We start from the raw sequence: 23,203 nt of genomic DNA on the forward strand, positions 1-23,203 counted from the left end.
AGATTTAAAGTATCCATAAATTCTATCTTAGAATATAACCAATATCTAAACCCTATTAGATGTTGTTATTGAATGAGGCAATTTACGTTTCAAACTTAATCGTACGAGTTGTTTAATAACGAACGTAACCTTTGACCCTGAAGTTTACGTTCGTCAGGGAACTCACGCCACTCATTTAGCAATATCAGGCGAGAAACATGATTTTGTAGAACAGTGTTCTTGTGGCAGGTAAGTGTAAACAAACATATGTTATACATGACATTGTGATTTAAAATGCTCTGTCTTGGTGAGTAAATTTAAAATTCAACACTGTTTACTCAGTAGTTTACCAGGTCTAGTAAAATCACTAGATTTAGCTACGTAGCTTGATTCACCTACATAGCTTTATTTACCTACCCGAGGTAGCTTTATTTAGCTACCAAATTGATCTATTTCTATTAAAAATCATTTTTCTCAGAGTGTGCAGAAAATATCATTTTGATGCAGTGATCATTTTCAACTTTGAACTCATCTGAAAACAACTCATGAAAAAATCCCTCTTGGAAAAATGTCTTTTTCTGCGAAATTGCAATCAAAGTTCTGAAAGTTTTGGGGCTATGTATGACAGTTAGAACAGTTACTCCTTGAATGAAATGACAAAGAAGTCCAGTTCCGGCTAACACGATAAAAGATCGGTAATTATTCAGCACAATGTGAAGTAATCATACTCAGTCATGCCTCACCGCATGGTCAGATAACCAAACAATGGAATTACATGTTTTCCTCTAAATTGTCCAAAAGCAGCAATGTATAAATTATCTCTGCTTTGAATTGTTTTTTAAAACCTTCCTATTATAAATATCAATAGTCTTTTAATTGCGACTTTTTGCCTCTTTTTAATAAAATAAAAACTTTTGAAAATTTACCTTGAAATAGCTAAATAAAGATACCTGAGGTAGGTAAATAAAGCTACGTAGGTAATTCTACCTACGTAGCTAAATCTAGTGATTGTACTGGACCTGTTTACGGTTGTTTAGTAAGAAAAAATAAGTTGTGGGCATTTGGCTCTGGAGAAGAGTGCTGCACTGAATCTTTTAGTGGGCAATTTTATCAATTAAGTGAAAATAAATGAAAAGACGTGAATTTTGCTCATTGATAGGATTTATGATTGTTTCTAATTTATTTTAACATTATTAATAAATGACGACTCCTGAGACCAAGAGAGTGTGCATAAAATCATATTGTTTATGGTTTCAGCAAGTATAAGCATGATAAGTAGATTAAGTTATTAAGATTGTAAACTTGTAATAAATAAAATGTTAAAAAAATGGGCCAGGGCAGAAACTTATTCAGTTTTATTTGAGATCGGGCTCGTCACATCGTGCCATTTGGTGTGTAGACTCTTACCCCATTTGACATCGTACATATATTGCATTACTAACTTATGGTCTGAACAGTGAGAATTTTAATCAAGAAGGTTCGATCTACTGTTTATCTGCTATATATATTATATATCCATCAAAATTGAGGCCTGTTTTATTTTTCTCTTGGAACATCTTGTTCCTGTGACAACGTACTTTGCGATGAGACACACTTCACTAAGGATTAAGGCCCATAAGGGACCACAGGTTACTGCAGAAAAAAATTTGTTTGGATCAATGTTCAAATTTTCTCGTTGCCCAAACAATGTTTTAAGAGCTCCCATGCAGTGACAACTTTACTGGTGAATTGAATTGTAGATATCTTTTTGCGAACAATTCCTGTCTTTTTCCTGTATCATTACACTTTGCATCTCTTTAAGACTTTCAAAGGGAAGAGCTGTTTTATTTACCCATCTTGTTGCCAAGGTTGTATGTGTCTTTAAAAAATTAAGAGCAAGGTAAAGAATGTGTAAATGTTATTGAAGATTGTTTTGTAAATTCAATATTATCTTGGTCTGGAAGTCTAATGGTAAAGAGTTCTGCACTCTCAGGCTTAGAGTGTCAGTCTGGCTGAACCCTTAACCCATCTGTTTAAGTTGAATGATTATATTACTCAAAACTGTTGTCAATGTTGTGCCTTCAGTTTACAGCTTGGTGCATGCCTGCTTGTTCAAAACTCTCTCTTCCATGCCAGGATCATAGGGCTATATTAGCTGTTAAGACCTAGCTAGCCTGATCAATCATATGCCAGCTGGTCTAACCTTTAAAATGTAAGGAAAGAGTGCATTAGAACCTATTTTATCGAAACTGCAATTTAAAGAAAATAATTGGCAAAACTACTTGTATATATAATCCACATTGTACATGTTCTATGCTGTAATTTTATGAATGTGCTGAATAATTATAAATTTATTTGTCACTAAAACACAAGATATTATAAATACATGTTTTATTCATTAGCTTTAAAAAGTGCAAGATTAACATGATTAACAGCGTCCCTGAAAATGTCTATTTACATTAGAGTTCAAGGACAACCATTGTGTGTTAAGATAGTGAAGATGTGTAATTCACCTCTGGTTTTGAATATATGTCATGCGATAATTTCCACTCAAGTTCACCTGAAAAAAAAAATGCACAACTCAAGTCAAGGGCTTTGTCATGCAATATTTTTACCCCAAGTTCACTTTAAATTAAAAAAAATATGACATTTTTTCAGGTCACTATAGCTTCAAAATCATTGAGGCTACTGAGATAGTAGCTCCCCACAAGTTACAATACATAGATCAGAAGTGTGTACTGATTATTTACTCTGAATCTTCTTGGGTTCATTATTTGCTAGTACTGAATTTAACTGGATTTATATTAATGTGAGTCTATCAAATTTACTTATTTCACTGATAGTACTATATAACTACCTACTATTTCTACATCCTGATTTTGTTAGTTGGTGTCTGTTTTAGAGTGTGTCTAAATATGTTCAGTTTGCAAATTGGCAGATTCATGGTAGTGTCTCCAAGTCCATTTTCTTCTCATGGAAATCTATTTTCAAAACTCAATGTATTAGGATTTATTTGATACCCAAATTCTGAGATTGAAGAATTTATTACCTTAATACCCTTAGTATATCACACTAAGTATGACTTTTCTTCAGAATCACCCTTTTAATTGTAGAATCATATCATGAGTAAAGAAAAGAAAAATGGAGAGGTGAGCTTTTTGTTGGGGGACAATGAGGGGGAGGAGGATAATACAGATTCCCCCGAGGGGCCTCACGAGGAGCATCATGAGGAGAGAAAGGACAGCGTGCCCTCACTGATACACAGCTCCTCAAGAGAGGACACGGCAGAACCAAAGCTCAAGTAAGTCTGCCAAACAAGGCAGGGCGGACAAATATCAGTAACTAAAAAAGGTTTCTGTAAAGTCTCAGGCTCTCTTTTAATTTGTGCAGATCTTATGATTATGTGAAGGCTGCAATGATGAGAATGGCTGTGTTTTGTTTTTTTTTTTGTATTTTTCCTACCCATAAGAATCATTTTTATTCCCTTCCACATCCTTAATCCACCAAGCTTTGTGTATTGTCTTTGTGTTAATATACATTACATCATCTATATCAACATGATCAATAATAATTATATTTTATACATTATTTATTTATACATTACATATTATATTGTATTTAAAATATTTTTATTCTCAATCAGAATATCCCCCCCCCCTCATATAAATTAATTATTAAATTTTTTCATTATATTCATTCGCTACCCCTCTGAAAGGTACCCCATTCTGAAAATAAGAAATATTAGAATCTCCAAACTGGCCTTTTATTGATTATGTCAAGAAGCATATTTCTGACAGTTTTGCTATCACTGTTAAACAAATTTGTGTCCCTTAGTACGGGAACATGCTGTAACCTTCACCCCATCATTAAAAGCAAACATGCATCCGTTTTCGAAATATTAAAGGCCTTTTAGTGATAAGAAGTAAGGTTCAATCACTTTTATCTGTCCTTAAACTTTTTACATGTTCAAGGGTATGTTTGATTTCGTACATTTGTATGAAGTTGATATTGTTTAGCAATATATTTAACTTGAAACTGAAAAAAAAAATATTTATGAATAATTATAATTAGGAGACTGAAGTGTCGAATACATGTTCATGAATATGGAAATAATTTATAAGCGATTTTTTTTCTTTATTGTAGTCTTTGATTTTTTTTAAAAAATTAAATCAATTCAACGTTAATAATATTTCAAAATACTCAACATGCTGAGAGAAGTTGCTACTTTTGACATGGTCTGTCTGATTTAGGAGCATTCTTCGACCAAGTTTCAGTGACATTGTTCAAAGAACTTCCTCTGCTGGTATTGATCCCCTTCAGTAAGAATTGTGTTCCCAGTTCTTTATTTTATAAAACGAGAGTTTATTTTCATGGTTCAAAATGAAAAAAAGGAATATGTGTGTTTCCTATCTTTCTTGATTTTAATCTCTTCTAGACTAGCTGTTTACAAGGCTGTCAACTTAAGATTTAGATTGAATTAATGTTTGATAGCAAAATTTTCTTATTCAACAAATTATGCAATTGCAGATTGATGTGAAATCTTTTAATAGGATTTATTAGAGTGTTCTGAAAATGTTAACCATTATATATTGAAGGACCCACAATTTGAACAGAAATTCAATCTTCTTCCGATTCCAGAAACACACTTGTTTCTTTATAATTCGTTAAATTAACAATCGTTATTTGATTAACATACTTTAAAAAATTAATTGACATTTTTATATTAAAGTTCTTTTAATGATCGTCATAATTAAGAGTTTTGGCATGACTTTATAATTTTATTCTAATTTTTTTATCCAAGAAAACTCCATATAGGGGTGAAATTGTCTATTGTTTCATGTCCTTCTTGAGAATTTTTTCACTCATAATTTTCGAGACCTCACCACTTGCCGGTGGAGAGTTGCAAATTTTGTCCTTTACTTGGCACTCAGGGCCATTGAGTAGGGAGGGATATTTTTAGTGCCAGAACCTAATGCGACAGGGGACCTCGGTTTATACGGTCTCCTCAGAAGGACTAGTCTCCGACATAAACATAAGGATCAACTTCTAATTACTTCTTACTCTGCATCTTTAGAGCAGACACTCTTTCCACTGTGCCACATGGGCCACAGTTGAATTTTACTTTCTCAGACTTTGATACATCTGGTATACCATGGATATATGTCTAATAGTTTGGAAAATCTTGAATCCCCATGCAGATCTAGATCTCTCAATTTTTTTTCAAAGCCCCATCAAGTTCTAGGTTATGATTGAGATAATGTTTGACTTTACATTATACGACATTGAAATCTCCGCTTACAGTAGTAATAATGTAGTTATTTCGTATATCACTTTTTTTTGTGACACCTTATTTTTGCAAGAAAGCTATAAATAGGTATTAAAAAATAAAAAGCAAGACAAAATTTCAGGAGGTAGGAGTTTTGTTGTACACAAATATACATGTACACTAGAGAATGCAATTTTTTGTGAGATAAAAAATAAAGCTCCTTTGAAGAAAAAGTGATAGAAAAAGTATAAATACACTGAATCTGAAGTCATATATATTTAATTTTTCTTGCTCAAGTTACTTTAATTTATTTGTATCATTCAGCTGATCACCTTTGTTTTCTTCATCAGTTTTCATTAAAATGTTGTCATATATAGCATTTCCAACTTGAGCCCTTTTAAAAGTATGGTATTATCATATATGAAGGGGCATAATTGAATACAGTGGAACCTCATTTATCTGGATGCTTTGGTTCCTAGTCAATTTGTCCGGATATATGTGAAGTGTCCGGATACCTGAATTACCAGTTAAACAAGACAAAATAACTGTAAAAAATTCTGTTCTGATGAAAAGTTGTCCGGATACTGAAGCATCCGGATATTTGGCGTCTGGATATCTGAAGGTCCACTGTATTAATTCTGTAAACATAATAGCATGTAACTATTCTTAAGATTTATGTAATTGTGTATAGCATTCTCATCAATTATACTAATGTCAGTAAAAGAAATACATGTTTTGTAATGTTAAAAGCAAATGTCAGTTTAGAAAAGTTAACTACGTTTTGACACAACAGCTAGTGTATCAGATTCTTTGGATGTATAAAATGGATGACCCTATGACCAAATGTTTGACAATAAGATACAATTAAATGACTAAAACATTAAATGATATGTTTCAAATTAATTATTTTGAATTAATTAAACACTTTTAATTAGGGATCTGCCCACCAACTTTTCCCATGGAAAACAGATTGGGCATAGGTAAAATTTTAATTTTGTGAAGTAAATGTGAGTATTTTGTGTCAAACTATTTAATCAGGTCAAACCATATTATCCATATATGTAGAAAAATAATAATTTCTATGTTAATTAATTACTAACACAAAGGTTTTGTATGTTAAATGTTCTGTCTAATCGTTAAACTTCAAATGGTATATTTATCTATAAAATGTAGACAATTAAAGGGGGGGGGGGGGAGATTGGAAAGCATCCGTTCGCTAGATTGAATGGGAAAAAAGAGTCATTAATTGTTAAATAAGTGCATGGAGTTTTAAAGGGAAAATTTATAAAACTTAGAGAAAAGAACATTATTGTGTTAAGAAAATTGCTGAATAAGGATAAATTGGGGTTTGTGGATTGGGGGTTGTTTGTAAGGAGCTGAGGGGATATTATTATTTTTGTTTTTTTTTGCATTTTAGTTATGTATTAATAAGAGTTTTTTTCAAAATCCTGCAATCTGCATATTGCTTTTTTTTGTACTAACCTGGCTTCATTTTCTATAATTTTTAAAATTATGATAGGCAAAATTATAATTATCTTGCTTATACATTAATTTTAAATGAAATACTCCTTATAACTGGCCTTTTGAAAGAATGGTTCTTACATATACTGTGTTGTATACTTGTCACCACTTTAATAACAATGTGTGATTTTTATTCCTATTATTAAGTCATATTCTCTTTTTAAATACATGTACATATAGGCATCTATTAAATAGATAGAACTCATTATCATAAACAAAATAAATCTGCAAATGAAGTCAAACATAATGTTTACACTTAGGAAAAACTTGAAACAAGTATTTTTAATCAATCATTTGAAGTGCTTTTCTCATTATGCATGCATCCATAAAATGCATAATTTAAAAGTTATAACTTTTGCTTGGAATATATAATTTTACCTTCTAATTCTATTGAATTTTAGCTATCCGCAAAGGAGTAAAAAAAAATCTATTTATGTATTAATTATGATAAATTCAATTTTAGTACTATAATTTCATAAAAAGTACTAAACAGCTAAAAATAAAAATCAATGTAAATAACTGTTTTCAGGTTAAAATTATTTAAAATGGGAAATATATCTCCACACAGGTTTACATACCAAGATAAAAGGTATTTAAAAGTTTTGGTGTACTTATTATATAGATCATGGATTTCATTCATGTAGTCACCTGCTTTCAAAATCACTTACGATTGAACCATTCAGATAAACATGTACTTTATGCAAATATTACAAATCTTTCTATTAATTTGCTTGCAGTAAATGTAAATGAAAAAAAATAGAAAATAATAATCATGATAATAAAACTGTAGGCATGCATGGATAATTTAGACTGCATTTTGTACCTTTTTTTCTGATAAACCAAAACAAATTAATTAAAAAAAACTTTTTAATTAAAATGTTCAATCTTCAGGTTTATAGATTTCCATCTGATTCCTGCTAAGTATGATATTCTTATAAAAACTTAAAGTAGTGTGATATATCAAGTCTTTCTATAGTAAACTGGCATTAGTATAAGCACTATAAAAGTTTGCTTGTTTCTGTCAATGAAAATGTAAAACAAAAAGCCATTGATTACAGCGTATACTGCTAACATGTGCTTTTTAGATAATCAGAATAAGCAGATTTGGCTTTGTTGTGTGAATGAAAAATTTCCTATTAATATACCTAGGCTGTCACATTGAGGGGAGGGGGGTGGGTGTGCGTGGTGGTATTGGTATATTTTGTATGTCCACGCTTAAACCTTTATTTTTAAAGTTAACTTTTTAGATTTATTTATTCATGAAATAAAGAGAAGAGACTATTTTTGTGGAAGCCAATGCTTTATGATAGGTGTAGAGGTAATTTGGAGAAAGAGGAAACAGATTTTAAAAAAAATTATGTCATTAAAGAATTAGTCATTGTTAGTGATGTGGTGTCAAAGACAGTATTAAATAGCGATCAATGCTTATTACCATTAAAATCGTATGATTTTTTAAATTTATGACTAGAAGTCATACTGAAAGCTGTACGGTGTTTGAAAAGTGCACCGAAAAAAAAATAATATTGTAAAAAGAATTTGCATGATTGTGTGTTAAAATTTAATAATTATTTCCTGTTTGCAATTTAGATTCACTGAAAAAAAATTAACTAACTTTTTTTTGTGCAAGTTTTTTTCTCCGTTACAGTGAACATGTAGATTTTTTTTGTCACATTTTAGCATGGTTGAAGTGCATTACGGTTTGAGTGCATGCTTGATATATTTATGATTTGTTTATTCAGAGTTTTTAAAGCCATTTTTCTTCTTTTCTATATTGATCTGTAAAAGGTTTAACTTTTATTAGAATTTTATTATTTACATAATTATGATTATTAAAATCTATTAACAAAAAGTAATTAATGGTAAAAGAAAAAAATGCTCAGGTTACAATATTTTACATAAAAAAAAATAAAACAATTTACGTCTATGTTTTGTAGACATTCTATGTCAGGGGCCAGTAACCTTGACAGCAGGGGGAGGAGACTGAGCTACCACCCCAAGGACTTCTCTGTGGCCACCCCCGAGGAATTCGTCAAGAGGTTCGGAGGAAACAAAGTCATTAACAAAGTAAGTCCTGGGCCTGGGGCCATTAAACTTAGATGAGCTAACTTTTGATCTCTGCAGTCTCACTTTTCCACTATATATTCCTTTGGCCTGGTTCTGTCATAAAAATCTAGTGTATAAAAGCTACAGAATTTGTAGATTGGTACATGTGTAGTATGTATTCGTCATCATATAGAGATTGAGACTTGATGGAAAGCTGTTTGCCTTTGAGCAAATAGTGGCTTTCCAAAGTTTATAAGGTACAGGCCTTGTAGAGCTGTAAATTTGCCTTTGAGCAAATAGTGGTTCTGTGTTTTTTTGTCACCGAAACTAATATTTGTGTATGCAAGGGTAAAATCACATTTTTGTGGGGTCAAATTTGAGGAAAAAATATTGATTTGTAGGGACTAGATTGTTTGATTGGAAAAAAATTTAGCAATTAATGCAAGGACCAACCTAGGGGGCGACTGAGGCGAAATAGTCGCTTTTGGGCTCCAAACTTTGCCGTACTTTATCTTGAAAGCGAAGTTTAAGTCGCCTTAACATTTGCAACCCCTTTATTAAAAATCATTAAAAATCTATTAAGAAACATGGTACAATCAACAGTAGTTGATAAATCTTGTTTTATTACTGCTGAAATAAGCCCAAACAGCAGGACACTTGCACCTGTTTCGCTGCTAATGACCAATGCATCGAATACTCTGTCGGAACTCCTCTAGATTTTACACTTCCGGGTATGAAAAAGTCCAATTGTTACAAGTTATACACAACCAGACGCAAAACAGCTGGTCAGCTATCGGTATAGTTAGAATAATCTAACTGTGTCTCGGTACAGGCCCTCACCACAGTTAGAATACGTCCCATATACTTGTAATGTAGCAAATCGGAGCGGATCCACTCCGAAACGATTTTGAAGAATATAAAATGATTTGCACTGGGAATAACTACTAAAATAATCAAAACAAACCTTCTTGAGATTGTTTATGCCTTTTATCCCAAAAAATAATCCATATAAATACGTAAATCCAATTAATTTTCTCAACGTTTTTCTCTCCATTCAAATGTTTACATTCGGAACTCTCTAGATTGTTCCTAGTAAATGCACTATCGCCCTGTTTCTTTCTGCTACATTACGAATACACGGAACGAATTCTATCGTTAAACCGGGTCCGTAGGACAATATCATTTTAACGATAGAACATTCTATCTACTATCGGTATTGAAGATGATTTTAGATCTTTTTATTGCCAATTAATTAATTCATGCTGTGAATACAGACATACTTTTACTGTTAAGTTGTGGAGTTATTGATTTTCCAAGAAATTACACGTCTGATATACAGAGTTCAATCAGCATGCAGTACGTAGTTTTCTTTTCTTTTTTCAGAAAAAAAAAAAATTGAGTGTGACTAAAATGGGTAGCGAAACCCGGGCCGGGCCGGGATTTTCGATAACGAAAACCGGGTTTTTGATAATCACAAAATAAATACTCATTCTTTCTTCATGAAATTTACGGACATAGTTAATAATTCTAATATTGGCCTTCGCTGAAAGTTTTAGGTCAAAATGTTGTGTTTTTCAATGAAAATCACCGATTGTCCTTATCCAAGTGACTAAAATGGGTAGCGAGCCCGGATTACTCATTTTGGCGATTTAAATTTAATTTCGGCAGTATATTTACAATTGTTTCATTTGAATCTTTGAAATTGAACTTAATGTTTCTAAAACACTTAACTATTGCAGTAAGTAATCACGATTATTGAAAATATACGCATTTTTTTAACACCCGGGATTGGTCAAAATCGGACACGTTCACCCGGGAAAAACCTTTTATTTCCGAAATACTTATCAGAGAATGACGTATAATTGAAATACAAATGAATCTTTTTTTGATTTGCATATTTTCATTAATTTTTTCCATTTTATTTCTTAGATTATCTCAATCTGGGACTGAAAAAAATCTACATTCTTTCTCTGGCAATCCGGAATTATTAATTTGTCCCGGGCAAACGCGTCCGGTTTTGAACTGTCCCGGGTTTATGAAAAATGACAAAAACCCTAATAATCGACATTTAATTTTATAATGTTTGAATAATTTAACTAATTCAAGTTAATAAACGACCATTAAATGCAAATAAACAAACACTTTCAATGCATTAAGCTTAAAATCGCCAAAATGAGTAAACCGGGCTCGCTACCCATTTTAGTCACCTAGAAAAGGACAATCGGCGATAATCATCGGAAAACACAACATTTTGACTTAAAATTCTTAGCGAAGGCAAAACTTATAGTTATAAACTATGTCCGTAAATTTCATGAAGAAAGAATGAGTATTTATTTTGTGATTATCAGAAACCCGGTTTTCGTTATCGAAAATCCCGGCCCGGCCCGGGTTTCGCTTCCCATTTTAGTCACACTCAAAAAAATTAATATTGAAAACAAATTTGAAGAGAAAATAACAGAATTATGACTATGCAATGAGCCTAAAAATAAAAATGAAAAGATAGAATTTAAAATTTAACTGTGCATATTATGCAAGAAATGAAAAAAGTCATTATTTATTTATTTTTTTTTTTTATTGTTTTTGCTTTCTTTTTTGTAGATGATACCTTATAGATAGCTGAAAAAAAAAATCAGATTTTTTTTCTTTTTTTTAATATTATTTTTACTTGAATGTCAATACAGAAAAAAATATTGAAATGTATTTCAAGTTTTTAACATGGAAATAGTTCCATTTTTAAAATTTTGAAGATTTACAATGATCAGTGAGCGCTGGGCGCGCCTGGAGAAGTCTCCCTAAATTTCAAAACTTCTCCCTAAATTTCTCTGAGGGAGAAGTGAAGTCTCCCTAAATTTTGGGTCTAGGTTGGTCCCTGTAATGTATATGAAATTTTATATTTCATGGTGGTCATAAATTTATAGGTCTTCTCCATACTACAAAATCAAAAAAAATTACCCCCCCCACAAAAATAGGTGATTTCACAGTAAAATTTTACGCATTTGTTGGTATTCAATGATTATTTATGGATGTATTTATAGTCAGTTAAATCATAATATCTTGACATCAACATAACTTTGAGATACTGAGATATATAAATGATAATTTTTCTGGATAATGTAGGTGCTGATAGCTAACAATGGAATCGCCGCTGTTAAGTGTATGCGGTCAGTCAGGAGATGGGCCTATGAGATGTTCAGGAATGAGCGAGCCATTAGATTTGTTGTCATGGTCACACCAGAAGATCTCAAAGCTAATGCAGGTCTGTTTTGTAAAATATTCAGTCTATCAGCAACACACCGGGTACATGCTAAATTTTCTTGATTATCACAACTGTTTCAAAATATACTGTAATTCATATGAATTTTTCAGATGAGTTCATTCAGAGACCACTTTTAGAATTAAGTTTTTCCAAAGTTCAAACTAGCTTTAAAGAATTTTTTTTAGTAAAATTTTAATCTGTTAACTTTCAGAATACATCCGATTAGCAGACCAGTATGTTCCAGTGCAGGGCGGTACAAACAACAATAATTACGCCAATGTAGAACTTATACTGGATATAGCCAAGAGGACTCAAGTACAGGTACATATACTTGTTATATTCTCACCTAGTATGTGATTCAATCAATTAGAGAAATTCTTATCTTTAAGATGTCAGGTATATGTATTTGATAAATTGCGCCACATGAATGTACAGGGCTTAGTCCTGGCTTATTTTATTGAATGCATGTATCAGTAAAATTTAAAATCAGAAAATACAGCATTATTTTTGTAATGTTTAATATATCTTGTACAGATTTATGTTGTTGTTCTGTATAATAAGTTAGCTGTGTATATACATGTATTGATACTTTCTTTTCTGTTTTGCAGGCTGTTTGGGCGGGCTGGGGCCATGCTTCAGAGAATCCCAAGTTACCAGAACTTCTCCATAAAAATGGAATCATATTTATTGGTAAAGATAATTACTTTTAAGACACACTCTCAGATATCAATGTCTGCAGACACTTATCTTTTTTGCAGAAATAAATAAATTTTAAAATATATTTTTGAAAGAAATACTTCTTTTTATTAACCTATAAGGTCATATTTGTATGGTGCATCATCTTTGTCTAAATTGTTCCACATAAAGTGAGTTATCTGTATTTCTTTTTTAAACAGGTCCACCAGAGGGAGCTATGTGGGCCCTGGGGGACAAGATTGCCTCCTCTATTGTAGCCCAGACTGCAAAAGTTCCCACCATGCCATGGAGTGGATCAGGTACATGTATAGTATAAAACTTCTCAATGTTAATGGTTGATTTTATTAAAAGTAAATAATTAATAAAAAAAACAAGATGTGTTTGTGAAACACTATGCGCCCTAGGCAACAAAATTTGAAAAAAAAGCTATTTTTAGCATATAGGTCACAGTCAAGGTCACAAGGTCACAAGGTCATTGACCTTAGTGTCATTTCAAAGAACTTGATTAGTAGAATATGCATACCAAATATGAAGTCTTTATCCTCAATGGTTCAAAAGTTATGGCAAAGGTTAAATTTTGCAGAAAAAAACTATGTTTTAGGCCACAGTCAAGGTCAGAAGGTCATTGACCTTGGTGTCATTTGAAAGAGCTTAATTAGTGGAGTATGCATATCAAATATTAATATAAAGTTTGCGGACAAAGAAACAAACAGACAGACAGACAGGACAAAAACAATATACGCCTCGGATCTATCGATCTGGGAGCATAAAAAACATTTTCTAAAGACAGTGTAAAAAATGTAAGTTTATCGAAATATATTTAATATAATTCTGTAAACTTGTTATTTCTCGTTGTCATGGTTTGAAAAGATTCATGTCACAAATTAATGTCACTCATGAAACGATAAATATTGAAGCACTGCAAATCAATGTTCATCTCTTAATTCACAAAAACAAACTCCATGAAACAGACTATCTGCCCTAAACCATGAAAATTGGACCCCATGAAGATAACTTTACATAACATTTTCATTCCAGGCTTGACCCTGAACTACTCTAAGAGTGACAACAAACCAGTGAACGTGCCCCAGGACCTCTACAGGAAGGGGTGTGTCGCCGACGTGGACGAGGGTCTGAAATCGGCCAATAAGATCGGGTTTCCTGTGATGATTAAAGCCTCAGAGGGAGGTGGAGGGAAGGGCATCAGGAAGGCAGAGAATGCCGACGACTTTCCCAATCTCTTCAGACAGGTATGGAGTAGAAGGGCATAAAAATTCGCAAGAAATTTTGTCTTGAAGGGTATTAGGGCATAAAAATATGGAAAGGAAAGTAAGGAAATTTTGTGCAAGGATAAGGAGAGATACCTTCTAAGTGCAAAATTAATGAGATGCACATGTATAGGGGTTTATTCCTCAAAAAATGGTGAAAATATATTTTTAGTGAAAGGTAGTTTTAGTAGTATTATAATGTAAAGAGATACAGTGATAAGATCTAGAAAGAATGAATTGTAAGCCTATAGATATTAAATATTAGCCATCTCAGAACCCTCAATGGTAATGACAAATTGAATTCTCAATTTTAATAATTCTGCTTATGTCGAAAATCAGAAATACACACATTTTGTTTCCAACAGAATTTACAATTTTGAGTTTCAATTATTCTAATCTTTTATCAGCAAGTTCTTAACTCTTTACCCCTTAATGCCACGATTTGACGCACTGGTTATATTCTTAGAGTGTTTGCCTGGCTGCCCCTTAGAGCGGTTTAGATGAATTGGAGTGCAGTTTAAAACTCAACTAATAAGGGTCAAAATAATTAATTCATGCTATGTATTATATATCATAAAATTCGTAATAAATTAAAGTTTTAATTATCTATTTGCAAAATTTTAATCGGAGTTATCTGTAAATAAATAATTCAGATTAAAGCAGGTGTAAATCACAAAATAGATATTTTCAACATCTAAAACGGCTTTAATAGGCCAAAACTGTCTGAATAAAAAATAAAAATTATGTGTAATGATATATTTGATGCTTAAATTATCATTTTTTATCAATTTTATAAGTTTAATTCCTCAGAAATCAATAATTTCCAGTGCTACTTCAATGTCAATCTCGCCGACAAATTTTTAGACTCGTGTGCTAAAACTTGATTTCTGGACGTTTTTGGACACTTAAATGGTCCAATTTTATTAAAATAATTATTTCCTACACCTTAACATTTATAGATATGTGTAAAATGGAAGGTATGTTCTGAATTTGTGAGAAACAGGTAACAAAATCGGCACTGCGCAGTCCCGAACTTAACAAAATTTTCGTAAGTTATGTTGGAGTATAAAACACAGATAAATCATTAAAATTTTCAAACTTTTCAAGAAATAGGTAGTTTATAGCTTGAATTTCATGTAATGCTTTACTGGATGAGAAAATATCGCCTGTTGACTGAGTTATGTGCTCAAAAACATCGTATGTAACCGCCCGCCATTTTGAATTTTGGTGGGACTTTCCAAGATTCCATTGTTTGTTTACACAGGTAAATCATGTGATTTCTGACTGTAGTATGATGCAATCATCTATTGTTTACCTGCAGGTGGCCACCTGTTCTCAAATAATTAGTATACAAGTGGTAATTTCAAGTCAAATCAACAATGAAATACACATGCGTCAAAAGTCGTCATTAAGGGTTGGGCTAGGCGTCAAAAGTCGTCATGAAGGGGTAAAGGAGGGAAAGGTCTAAGGGGAAAAGAGCTAATTTATGATTGATTTAAAAGAGAAATCCTGTGTTCTATATATAGGTGCAGGCTGAGGTTCCGGGGTCCCCCATCTTCATCATGAAGCTGGCGACCCACGCGCGTCACCTGGAGGTTCAGATCCTGGCTGATAACTACGGTAACGCCATCTCCCTGTTTGGGAGGGACTGCTCCATCCAGAGGAGACATCAGAAGATTATTGAGGAGGCGCCCGCCTCTATAGCCAAACCAGAGGTGTTCGAAAAGATGGAACAGGTAGGTAGAACTTGGGGGTTATGACAAAAACAGTCTGTTTATCCACTTACTTTTAATAGTACTTAATACTACTGAAGTAAAATTCAGTCTAACTTCGATGCTTTGAATGCCAATATTTGAAATATCAGTATCTGAAAGTGATTTCAAAGTCTCTAACCACTTTTTAGCTCACCTGAGCCAAGGCTCAAGTGAGCTTTTCTGATCACATTGTGTCTGTCCGTCCGCCCGTAAACTTTTCACATTTTCGACTTCTTCTCAAGAACCACTGGGCCAATTTTGACCAAACTTGGTACAAAGCATCCTTGGGTGAAGGGGAATTTAAATTGTTAAAATGAAGGGACGTATCCCCTCACAATTGGAGATAATCAAGAAAAGACAAAAATAGGGTGGGGTCATTAAAAAATCTTCTCAAGAACTACTGGGCCAAAAAAGCTGAAACTTATGTGGAAGCATCCTGGGGTAGTGTAGATTTTAATTTGTTCAAATCATGATCCCTTGGGATTGGGCGGGGCCACAATGGGGAATCAAAGTTTTACATAGAAATATATAGGAAAAAGCTTTGAAAATCTTCTTCTCAAGAACCACTTGGCCAGGAAAGCTGAAACTTATGTGGAAGCATCCTTGGATAGTGTAGATTCTAAATTGTTCAAATCATGACCCCCGGGGGAAGGGTGGGGCCACAATGGGGAATCAAAGTTTTACATAGAAATAAATAGGAAAAAGCTTTGAAAATCTTCTTAATAACAACTGGGCCAGAAAAGCTGAAACTTATATGGAAGCGTCCTGGAGTAATGTAGATTTTAAATTGTCTAAATTATGATCAGTGGGGTAGGGTGGGTTCACAATATGTATTACAAGGGGTAAATCTAGTAAAGTGCAGAATTGTCAAAGCTTCTCAGGTGAGCCATGTGGCCCATGGGCCTCTTGTCTTTAAATATGTCATCCTTGTATCTCAAATCCTTTTGTACTTTTACTTGCTATCTCAATCCAAATGAGTTTGAGATAGCAAGGATTGATTGAAATAATGAGTGTATTATATTTCTAGGCTGCGGTGACCCTGGCTAAGATGGTGCGGTACGTCAGTGCCGGTACGGTGGAGTATCTTTATAACGAGGAGACAGAGACGTTCCACTTCCTGGAGCTCAATCCACGTCTACAAGTGGAACATCCGTGTACGGAGATGGTGGCCGACATCAACCTACCGGCCGCCCAGTTACAGGTAATTTAAAAGGAAAACGAGGACAGATTGTCATTGCCGTTTTTTGAAATATTTGTAGTTAACGTTGAAGAAGTGTATACTGGACAGTATTAGGATGAAATAAAGATTCTCTTGGAAAATAAATTTCCATGTGTGGAATAATATTTTTTGAGTCAAATTGTGTCTTTAAAAAAATAGAATGTACAGCTGCTTGTTTACTTCCTTCTTTTAATTTTTGGCAAATGCAGGTCATAAGAAACAAATACATGAACATATTGAGTTACATATGGGAAATAAGACTGAAAATGTTATTTCACTTTTTAATAGGATAGCAACAACAGTTTTTTTTTGTTTTGTTTTTTTTTTTTTATTGATTTAAACAATATTTATTCAGTAAACTGAATAGATTGGGCAGCAGGCTCAAGCCTATAAATACCCTCTCTATATAACAGGTCATGGTAACAATACAATGAACAGAATAAATAATTACAATTCATATTATGATATGAATGCTCACATACACATTCTAACATACTCACACAAACATCCTCACTCACACACGCAACCACATCCTGACTCGCACAGATCCAGATCAAAATAAGTATAATAAATATAAACATGTATAAAGTGACAAGAGTGCATATCAAAAAAGAAAATATTATTAAAAACGCTTTGTTAACTTGATATATTCATGTACATTTTTTTTTTTTTTTTTTTTTTTTTTAAAGTTGTAGATTACTTTATTCATGAAAATATGACAACAAAGATTTGGGGCAATGACATCCGCAGATGTCCCCCTATAATAACCCTCACTAGGGGGTGCCAGGGGCTCCCTAGATTAGATAGCAAGATAATACAGTACAGGCAACGCGTATCCCGTATTTCCCGCGTCCCCGCCGCGGTATAATCACAACGCGGTATTTGGCCAGGTAGACAGGTAAACCGCGTTCCCTCCGCGGGAAATTCATCACCTACCTGTCCCCGCCGCGGTTAAATCATCGATCAATTACTGACAATTAGTATCGTAAACAAACGGGAGTTATCTCCCCGAATTGAAATTTGCGAACTTTCCCTGTAACAAAAAAAAAAACAAAAAAAAAAAAAAACAAAAAACAAAAAAACAAACAGACAAACAAAAAAAAAAAAAGTTTGTTTATTAATAAATTTTGCTATGAATAGAATTTAAACTAAGAAAAAATAAGTTTGTTTTTGTTTCTAAAATTACATATCAATCTTTTAAATTGAATAGAAAATTTCATTAAATTGTTACGTCTTTGCAATTGGTTAATTATTTTATGTTATTAAGAATCTATCAAGGAACAAAATTAAATACTACAAATTTCAATTATTATTATTATTTTTTTAATCTTCATATTATATGCAAACTGTAATAAATGTTGAACTCAGACTGTTTAAGTTTCGATGAACGATTTTGAGCATTCATTTGAAAAAAAAGATGAACATCTTTTAAAAAATGTACATCTTCATATTGTTTATTAATCAATTTTGATTTTATTGTATATAAAATGAACAGGCTTTTTCTTAAAGTGTCAAATAACCGGAAAACATCCGTCGACGAGCATTTGCAGTTACATGTAGTGGGTACGTGAACTTAAATTTTCTTTATCCAAGATATCAAGAAAAAGTTCTATTCTTCTTTATTTCTCATCGTTTATGTTCTGTTCCCAAATTAAGTTAATTTAATTAAATAATTTTCTTTAATGTATTTCCCTCTTTTATATAAATGTGAAGGCATTTTTCTCAAATTGTCAAATGACCGGAAAGCTTTCGATGACGAGAGTTAACTTTGAGCACGTGAACTTTAAACATTAGATCAAGAAAAGATATCGTTTTTCACCTTCTAATTAACATGTTTTACTTTTTAATACAATGTCTTTCTTTTTAATTATATATTTCTCGATTTTTGTGTTCAATAGATAAGATAGGATGTGCAGGTGTAATGATAACACAGACGAAATTATAGTTTATATTAACTATTATATTCAATGCAAAAATTCATATATTTTCGTTTTCTTTGACAAATTCTGTTTCTTTGTGTATTAAATATTAGTCGCGACCATTTCCTGTGTATAGGGAATAGCAGTGCCTGAGCAGGAAACGACATGCCCTGGGGGTTTCACACCTATCTTATAGTATACCTTGGGTAACGCTCGCTGGATGTGCACATCGTTGTCTAGCTATTCAACAACACATTTGATTCATTGTTGCTTTTTTTTAAACGGAGTGTATAAAAAAAATAAAAGTAAAAAAAAAACTTTTAAAACAAATTAATGAAGTATTTGATATTAATTAAATCAAATAATGATCCATTACTATGTTATTTCGTGTCTGTTTATATTTGTACCAGTTAGAAGATTGAAAGAGAGAGAGAGCTAGGAGAGAGAGAGAGAGAGAGAGAGAAGAGAAAAATATCACAATATTAAGGCACGTAAGTGCATGAACTTTTTTCCTCCATTTTGATCAGTATATCAATTTCTTAAGTCTAGTGAATAAAACTACCGCTGATTTATCAGTTTTTTGACCATTTGTCGAATTTGTCTAAGTTTTATTGTTATTTATCGAGAGACTTGTCTATGATCCACTTTCTTCTTTCGTTTAGTTCATTTGAATTACTTCCCATTTTGTCACCAGATTACAACCGTAGGACAGATTTTGGTGGTAAAATGTATTTTTTGTTATAAAATTTGATTAAGAAAAACACAGTTTATTAGAATTGTTGAATTATTGAAAATATTTATTTGAAACAAAAAAATTAAAAAGGATTCTGTTTGCAACAAAAACATTCTTTATTTCATGCATTTCAATTCATGAGCTACACATGAAAAAAAAACAGCTTCGTTTTACAGTGTCGTAGGAAAACACATACAGGTAATACACTCAGGTAACATCCTGTGTATATAGGTAGTATGTACACTAGACAGCGTCGTTCCCTCGGGGCGTCTCATCCGCTTGGAGTAAGCTGCACTCCACACCAAACTTACCTGAGGAAAACTGAACGGTTACACAGACATCTGAAAACTTGAAGCATGGCAACTTGCTGATTAAATTAAGTTAATTTCTGTGTTGTGGGTTCAAATATTTTAAGGGCCCAAATTTATGTTTGTGTTTTATTTGAACCGGAAAAATCTGAAATTTGTTTATGTTCATAAACATGATTTTAGTAATTTCGAGAAGAGCAGAAAATAGAAATACATTCAAATACTAGCTATGATATTATTGATATCCTGAATAGAAATACCTGTGAGTATTTTATTAACAAGAACCCCTCCCCCACCCCCACAAAAAATTGTCGATATTTAGTTAATAGTCTTACAGTGTGGCACATAATAATGGAGCAACGGTAATCCTACACGTACTTATAGGCGTGTTTTGTTAAATTTAATTGTAATTATGTATCACCATCTATCATCGTTTTTCATGCTATTATTTATAACAGACATGTATACAGATGTAACGGTACTTTTCTAAATGAAACCAAATGACTGATATAATCTCGCAGATAAATAACCACATAGCTACATGTAACTGCACTGCATGGGCTAATAGCCGCGTTTCGAGTTCATCCGGAACACCGTTTTTATTCGTTGTTTAGTCACGCCATGTCAAAAATGTTCAGCAGGTAAACTTCCGGTTTACAGCGTCTCATAACTATGGCAGAACGAATTCATTTTTACGGCTTTCAAGTACCAGATCTAAAGAAGTATCTGCAAGATAGGGGTATAAGCTGCAGCATAGGCAGGAAAATAGATCTTGTGCGCTTATGTGAGCTTGCAGAGGAACTTCGTCTTGAGGTAATCTTTCTTTCACTGAAGCATAGGCCGATAAAAAAATTCCCCATTCGTAGTCGGCACGACAAAATTAAAGTACCTATCATACATTTTTAAAAATAATTCAAATAAATATTATTTGTTGATGATGTTGTGGTTTATTATAATCACCTAACATAGGTTAAACACTTAATCATTCTGTGTAATGATGGCTATAGGTTTTGACATCTACAAATGACGAAGAAGAGTACGCTGTGTTTGATGAAAGGCGCAGGACGGTGACATTGGGGGACAACAAAATCATTTTAGACCCTGTAAACGCTGTGACCGATTGGTAAGACTTTAATTTTCACACTTTAATAAAATTGTTTCTATTGACCATGTTGACTAAGCTTTTCAGTATTTAATATTATTTATACATCAAACCAAACAGTATGGGGTTAACACACACTTAAACCCACTTTAGTTTTCACAAGGTGAACTGAGCCCACATGATAGATGCCTATTAAGAACTTTTTCATAGCAGTGGAAATTTAAATACTATCTATATAGTATATATTACTTTTAAAAAAATTGCTGGAGTAAGGATTTGGCCAGTATACCAGACTTTGAATCTTGTGATGTGCTGGTATACTTTATGAGATGGTGCGGGTGGACTCACGAACGACTAAGACTTTATAAGCAGGATAATGGTTATCGCTTACACATGGCTTGCCATATCGACGATGTCAAAGCTGCCTATCATGTCCACCAGGAATATATCTACTTGACGGCAACTTGCATGCCTGAGACCAGACAAAATGCCCAGCCTTATGATGTCTGGATCTTGGCAAACAAGACAACTGGTGAAATTTTGTCAGGTGGATGCACTTGTGTGGCGTAAGTATATTTCAGATTAAGGTAACCTTATGTTACAGAGTTGCCTCTAAGCCCTATGGAATTTCCCTGCCTGTACTGACGTAATACCCCAATGAATCTGGTATTCCCATTTACACTTCCTTCCAGAGAAGGAAACTCAGACACCCTTCTATTTTTTTTTAAATGTTCCCTGCTAATTCAATTGTAAGTTATGGAAAACCACAGTGACTGCTTTTCAGTCATGGTGTTCTCTGTTTTCATGAAATATAATCTCATAAAACTGATACAGTATATGATGAAATGTGTAGTCACATTCTTATTATTGAATACTATTATACAGTGAAATATGTGCCTGCATTTTATTTTCGCCCCACTTGCCTTACTCACAGAAGGGCAAATTTAAAACATGGTGAATTAAAAAAACCAAGGAAGAAATGAAACTGGATAAGCGTCCAGATAAATGAGGCTCCAATGTACATGTATTAGTAAGAATTAGAAGTAAATAATAATTTAATTCAAAATTACATTTTTTTTCAGGGACAATGGAACTTGCAAACACTGTGTTGCTTTCCTATTTTCCCTTTCAAGTTTTTGTGAGCGACACAGAGACCGAGGAACAGAAGTAGGCACCGACAAGCAGTGTATCTGGGATAAACCTAGAAAGAAATCCAATCCCCAGAAGATCTCGGACATAGATATGAGGGTGGACCAGACGCATCCCCAGCCAACATCCGCAACTACTGAATCTTATAACCCAGTCGTTCCCATTCAAGGTCCAGTGGCAAACCATGAGAGGGACTTCTATGAATTGTGCAGAGGCACAGGGGCGCTTCTTTTACAAACTTTATATGATGAGTCTTTTGTAAGTGATGAGGATGATGATAATATACTTCCATCAATGTCAGATGCCTGCAAAAATATGCTACCCCCTTACGACATTTTTTCTGTAACTGAAAAATTGAAGAATATTTTTGATAAGAAAATAATTACTGAAATTGAAGACCAAACTAAAGGGCAGGATGAAAATCAAAAATGGTATGAACAAAGGATTGGTAGAATTACTGCTTCACATTTTTCATCAGTTTTACATTTTAGGTTTACTGAAAATGATGAAAACTATATTTCAAAAATGATTATGGGGAAAACTTCTAAAGTATCTGTACCCTCTTTGGCATTTGGCAAGCTACATGAACCTGTCGCTAGACAGCTATATTTTGAAAAATATATAAAGCAGCACAAACACGCAGAGATTGAGTTATGTGGCTTATATGTAGACTCAGATTATCCATTTTTAGGGGCTTCTCCAGATGGTGTTATTAAATGTAAGTGTTGTGGTGAAGGATTACTTGAGATAAAATGCTCCTTCTTGTATCAAAATAAAATGCCCAAAGATGCTTGTATTGATAACCATTATCATATTGTCTTGGATGAAAATGAAAATATAAAATTGAAATTTGATTCTCCATGGTATATACAAATTCAAGGCCAGCTAGGTGTGTGCAAAAAACAGTGGTGTGATTTTGTATTTTACACAAAAAAGGGCTTTATTGTTGATCGCATATATTTTGATGAACTCATCTTTCAGAGGATTGTTGAAAAATCTGAAATGTTTTTT

The 23,203-nt window shown here is 33.0% G+C and overlaps 1 pseudogene; it reads left to right on the forward strand.

The window, feature by feature from the left end:
• Positions 1 to 143: 143 nt before the first annotated feature.
• The window catches only part of LOC134253151 (acetyl-CoA carboxylase 1-like), a 47,602-nt pseudogene continuing 24,542 nt past the window's right edge, over positions 144 to 23,203 (forward strand).

Source organism: Saccostrea cucullata, unplaced genomic scaffold (genome assembly GCF_032062105.1).
Source record: "Saccostrea cucullata isolate Sc308-1 unplaced genomic scaffold, CSIRO_AGI_Scuc_v1 ctg5242, whole genome shotgun sequence".
Lineage (NCBI taxonomy): Eukaryota > Metazoa > Mollusca > Bivalvia > Ostreida > Ostreidae > Saccostrea > Saccostrea cuccullata.